This window comes from Gymnogyps californianus, chromosome 26 (genome assembly GCF_018139145.2).
Source record: "Gymnogyps californianus isolate 813 chromosome 26, ASM1813914v2, whole genome shotgun sequence".
NCBI lineage: Eukaryota > Metazoa > Chordata > Aves > Accipitriformes > Cathartidae > Gymnogyps > Gymnogyps californianus.
Genome location: NC_059496.1, coordinates 819,095 through 825,078, shown reverse-complemented (window position 1 = coordinate 825,078; position 5,984 = coordinate 819,095). Strand labels below are relative to the sequence as shown.

General features: G+C 46.6%; 1 pseudogene; it reads left to right on the top strand.

Moving 5' to 3' along the window:
• The first annotated feature begins 2,928 nt into the window (after nt 1–2,928).
• On the top strand, nt 2,929–3,874 carry LOC127026036 (olfactory receptor 49-like; annotated as a pseudogene).
• The last annotated feature ends 2,110 nt before the right edge of the window (nt 3,875–5,984 follow it).

Sequence of the window (5,984 nt, the reverse complement as noted above, 5' to 3'; positions counted from 1 at the left end):
GAAGCCAATCGCTTGGTTTCAAGTCAATCCACTGCCTCAGACCAGTGTCTTCTCTCGTCGATGTGGATGATGAGAGGGAGCGTCCCTGCACCACCCAGGGATTAATGACTTAAGAGCTCTGGTTGCACACCAGCACAGGCCTGACAGCCAGCTACACCACCATTCCAAATGTAACGTAATTCGCACAGCTTTTGCCAAAAATATCGGTTTCTTAGCTGGCAGTCCAGAACACCCATGCAAACCAGCAAGGCTGGAGGGCATTGATTGTGTCTGAAGATAAGTGGGCTGGATCAATTTCTTTCATGTCATTGAGTAAAAAGAGAGAGAAAAGCAGAATCCCTACAGAATGCAGTTCCGGTCTCCCATTTCAAGAAGGAAGAGCAAGCCTAAGAAAAGGGAAGGGAAGGCTGACAAAGGTAACAAGGTGAATTCCACCAAGCATGATATTGGTTACCCTTGTCACACCTTCAACTGACCGGCTACCAAAATGGATCCCACAACCATACCATAGCAAGAATATTTTTCCTGAAGGCCTTTTCAGTCATTCAAGATTGAAGATCCTCCTTCTCACACTGCTGCTGGTGATTTATCTGCTCGCTGTCATGGGGAATGCAGTCACCATTGCCATTGTTTGGCTCCACCACTAGTCCCACACCCCCACGTATCCCTTCCTCAGCACCTTGTCCTTCTTGGCTCTTTGGTTCACTTTGGTCATTCCCCCTAGCATGTTTGTCAGTCTCGTGTTGGAGATTAAGATATCTCTACGGCTGCTTACAAGTCACAGACCTTGTTCTCTGTTTCCTGGGCATAGCTGAGTTTAACCTATGTGTTGTGATGTGTTTCGATTGCTGCAGGGCCATTTGCAACCCCTCACAACTGTGTCCTTACGAACTCCTGGTTGTGCTCCATGCTCATCTTTAGCTGCTGGGGAATGGCATCTCCATCCATGCTCAGCCCCACCATCTTGTATGCCATTAGACCCTCTGTGCCCAATGTAGAGACTGCTTCTTCTCGGCATCATCCCTTTGCTTGAGAGAGCAGCCATGGGCACCAGCTCCTATGAAACATGAGTGTTGCTCTCTCCTCCGCTGTGTTGCTGAGCTCCTTCACACTGTCTTCTGTGCTTTTTGCCTGCATTATATGCATCATCCTGAGGATAACCTCTGTGCAAAGCCACAATAAGGCCTTCTTCACCTGCATATCCTTCACCTGCATATCCTATATTTCTTCACTCACTATCGCAAATGCTAGCGGCATGTTTGACCATGTGAGGCCTGAAGAGAAGTGCTTTGTTGTAAGCTGTCTGCAAATGTGCAGGTTCCTCTAAGGAAGTGCATTCAGGAGAAGAACAGTTTTAGATAATGTAGGTGTCAGCCAACAGAGTCAGAAGACACAACCCTTTGAGTGTTTGAACTGACCCAGACAATGGAAACTGGGACTGCCACCTCTGATTCACTGATTCACTGTGCTCCTACTGCTGTAGGTGACGGAGCTTGAGCTTTTGCTCAAATACAGCCAGCGGCTTAGTCTCAGAAAGTTTTCTGGACGAACCCAGTGCAGAGATTCCCCTATGCCAGACTAGAGGCAAAGAACCGCCGGGCATTTGGGATCTAAGACTAGCCTGAGCCCCAAGCTAAAATGTCAATGCAAACATGGAGCACTGCCCTATACTGAACTTCCCATTTGACTCCTTGTAAGTGCTACCCATTGTGCCCTGGGACAGAGCCTGAGGGGACAACACAGTCTGTGGAGAAGCTTTGTTTCACTCCTTCAAACCCTCCCTCTCCTCCCCTCCCTCTCCTCCCCTTGCATTTGGAATCATCCTGGGTCTGGAGCCATCTGCTCTGCTCCTTTCTAGGTCTACAAACAAATGTAAAGATGAAGGGAAAACATCAGTCTTTATTGCATAGATTCTTCTTGTGCTTCCTTCTGTTAGATAAGTATTTTGATGTTAAAAAATAATAATAAATCAGAGATTTGAGACTTGAATAGTGAGTTTCATCTACTTTGCTGCAGGTGCCTGTGAGAACTTGTTTTCCCAAGGCTCCCTCTGCAGTCAGTGGAGACAAGAGAAAACGCTAGAGGCTGGGTCCTCCCAACCTATAACTGGCATGCAAAAGAAAGGTTACAAATCTCTTCCAGACACTCTTCTCTTGCTCTGCCTTTAGGTCAGGACATTTGATAGTCATAGCAATGAGCAGCTGTTTCGAAACAACGGCATTTCAGTGCAGACGGATGTCAGATGAGACTGTGTGGAACCGTAATAAATTTCAGTCATTATTTCGAGTACTAAAGAAGGCAAGTTATACTTGGTCCCTCTTCTACCCCCTCCCCCTTTGCTGAAGAAACAGAGAGCAAGAAGCTGTGGAAGAAAGCAGGGCATTACAGAAGAGATACTTGACATTACTTCTTTTGAAATCAACAGATTCTCAGGGATTCCTAGTCCAAAAAGGCAAGTACTGAAAAGTAGAAAGAATAGCTTTCAACATACATGTTTGGTTTGGTTTGATTTGATTTGATTTGATTTGATTTGATGGTTTAGCATTTGTGCAATAGAAGAGATGAGTTTGGCACAGAGGTGTGACAGATGTTTGCAATAGGTCTGAGTGAATTTGGAATTTCCCAGGAATGGGGTGAAATAGCTAACAGCCTCTTTAAAATCTTCTGTCCTGGAGAAAGAATCCTTTGTGAGTGTTTGAAAAAGGTAGAAAGAAGACAGGAAATGCTCTGAGGACTCTAACTGAAATGTACAACATAAAAATCAGGGTGTGAGCAATGCTTGAAGGCTCTCTCTCTGTGTTATATAGGAAGATTGCGGGAAAGGAAAGAAGCAGAAAAGGAAGGACCGAACTTTTCATCCAGACTGTGAAATTATCACACTTGCTTTTTGCCATGTTCCTGTCTCGGCAGGATGAACTGAAATTCAGCATGGGAGCAGAAAATGAATCTGCAGTTACTGAGTTCATCCTAGAAGGTTTCTCGGGGCTTGATCAAAGCCTACAGCTCTTTCTCTCTCTGGTCCTTCTGCTCATATACCTGACAACAGTGATGGGGAACGCAACCATCATCTTCCTCGTGTGTGTGGATCACCGCCTGCAAACCCCCATGTACTTTTTCATCAGCAATCTGTCCTTCCTGGAAATCTGGTTTACATCCTCCACAAGCATCAAATTGTTTGTGATCCTGAGTTCGGTAGGAGAACAATCTCACTAAGCACCTGCTTTGCCCATCCTATTTCTATTTGCCCTGGGCGGTACAGAGCTTGTTCTACTTGTTGTCATGTCCTTTGACCGCTATGTTGCCATCTGCCAGCCTTTGCATTATGCTGCCATCATGAAGCCTCAGCTCTGCATCCACCTGGTTGTTCCCACCTGGGTCATAGGCATCATGCTCTTCGAGTTACCATCTGGTCCTCCTCTACAAGCTGACTTTCTGTGGCTCGAACAAGATCCACCATTTTTTTTGTGACAACTCGCCCTTATTCAAATTGTCCTGCTCTGACACCAGCCTGCTTTGGAAAATAGACTCTGTTTTATATCATTGGTCATACTGGGTTCCTTATGTTTAACTCTGGTATTTTACATGGGCATCCTTTTCTGTATTCTACAACCTTCCAGCAGCCTCTGGGAGGAAAAAAGCTTTTACTACCTGTTCTTCCCATCTCATCACCTTGGCCATTGCATATGGGAGCTGCATTGCTCTCTATGTGTGTCCTTCAGAAGATGTTTCCTTGGAGACAAACAGAGTTGTAGCTTTGCTGAACACTGTCCTGTACCCATTCTTAAATCCGTTCATCTACAGTCTTAGAAACAAGACTGTGATACTGGCCCTGAATGAAGCCATTGCCCGTGCAACAAAGCAGCTTTTCCCCTAATCCTGGTGCATTTCTGGACAGCAATTCCAATGATCTGCTCTCATATGTTAAGCAATACCAATGCATATGTATGTAACCTCCAAATACAGATGCCTCAGGAGATTTATGTTCTTGTTGGATTGTGTTAGGTTAAGTGATAAGAAGCTCATCTGCACACACAAAGAAGGCACTGACAATGGCAGGAGGAGTAACTCAGTTAATACCCTGCCCCAGCTGCTCCCAGGCCCATCACAGGAGAGCCACCAGCTCATCAAGAACCCATCTCCACAACCTGAGAAGAGCACAGAGGCACAGTGGCAGGTGGGAACCCAAATTACAGGCTCCTGAGGAATGAACACCTTGTCCCAGCTCCTTCCAGGGCTGCCCTGGGAGAGCCATCAGCCCCGTTGTCCAGGTGTGAAAAGAAATGCTTCCTAACGTCCAGTCTAAACCTCCCATGGCGCAGCTTTGAACCATTCCCACGCGTCCTGTCCCTGGATGCCAGGGAGAAGAGATCAGCACCTCCCTCTCCACTTCCCCTCCTCAGGAAGCCGTAGAGAGCAATGAGGTTGCCCTCAGCCTCCTTTTCTCCAAACTAGCCAAGCCCAGTGTCCTCAGCCGCTCCTCACAGGACATTCCTTCCAGCCCTTTCACCAGCTTGGTTGCCCTCCTCTGGACACATTCAAGTATCTTAACATCCTTTCAAAATGGTGGGGCCCAGAACTGCACACAGGACTCAAGGTGAGGCCGCACCAATGCTGAATCCAGCGGGATAATCACCTCTTTTGACGGCTGGTTATACTGTGTTTGATGCACCCCAGGATGCGGTTTGCCCTCTTGGCTGCCAGGGCACGCTGCTGACTCCTATTGAGCCTGCTGTCGACCCGCACCCCAGATCCCTTTCTGCAGGGCTGCTCTCCAGCCACTCCTTTCCCAGCCGATACTTGTGCCTGGCATTATTTCATTCAGTAGACTGTCTAGACAAAGGCCCTTTCCATTATTCTCCAGTTTTCTCCTCCCTTTATTCTTTGTTCATTCAGATACCTCTCACCTATGCTGCTGCTTTGAGCTTCAGGGAGTTAAAGCTTGCCTGACTTTCAGAGTCTAGTTGTCTCTTTAGCCAATTCTTTCCTTATGTTTATATCTGCTGTTTGTGTCTGTCTGTCTAGAACATTTCTCATAAGATCATCCCTTGCAGAAAGGCAACCTCATTAGAGATATCCTGTACTTAGCATATGCTTCAGGAGTGTGTTTTCTTGTTTAGGAAACTTTATCATGCTTTACTTTTCTTTGCTTGCAAACAGGAAAAATGCTTCTGTGCCTGTGTGCAGCCAGTTCTCTAAGGAAAGCAGGTGGGAGATGGGGCAATGGAGCTGTAACATTCAGCTCCCAGAGTTCAGAGAAGTCTGATGGAAGGCAAAGTGAAGCAAGTCCCAGGCGGCCAGTGACAGAAATGGGGAGGCTGGGGAGGTGAGGAGCAAGGTTGTCCATACAGTGTCAGACCTCAAGGGACTGCTTTTCCTGCCTGCCCAGACCTCCTGAGGAGACACTCTGCATCAATATCAATTGGAGAATGCTGCTATCACCTCTTCTCTAAACTGAAATTAATAAAATGAATGTTTAAAAAATATATTGTTTACTAGGTGCACTTTGAAATCTTCCTCTTTAACTCTACTATGAAATGATTCCAATTAGCTGTACAGGTCTTGAAGACCTGAAGAAAATTACAGGAAGAAATAGCTCGTTAGGCCTTTCTGTATTTTAATGAGCCCCATGGTGTATTTGGCCCTGAGTCCATGAACCTCCAATGATGAGAGGAGACTGAACAAACCTCTCAAGAAGTGAAAGCCAGAAGAAAAACCTTGAAGCATTGATTGGTCCCACTGAGGGCCATTACTGGCAAAGCCTCCCCATGGACTCGTTAGAGCAGATAACTGGAGGCTGTGCTTGCAGGTAGGCAAAGACACTGTGCAGGTGGCTGTAATGCTGAGAAAACCCTTGCTTTGTTTTATGAAGCAGAAAGGCCAAACCCTGACCCCAGGCCCTGGAAGGCAGATCCAGTCCCTCACGAGTGGCTCAGGGCTCTTCTTGGGGCATGGGATGTGAGGATGAGCAATGCAAGTGTAGGAAA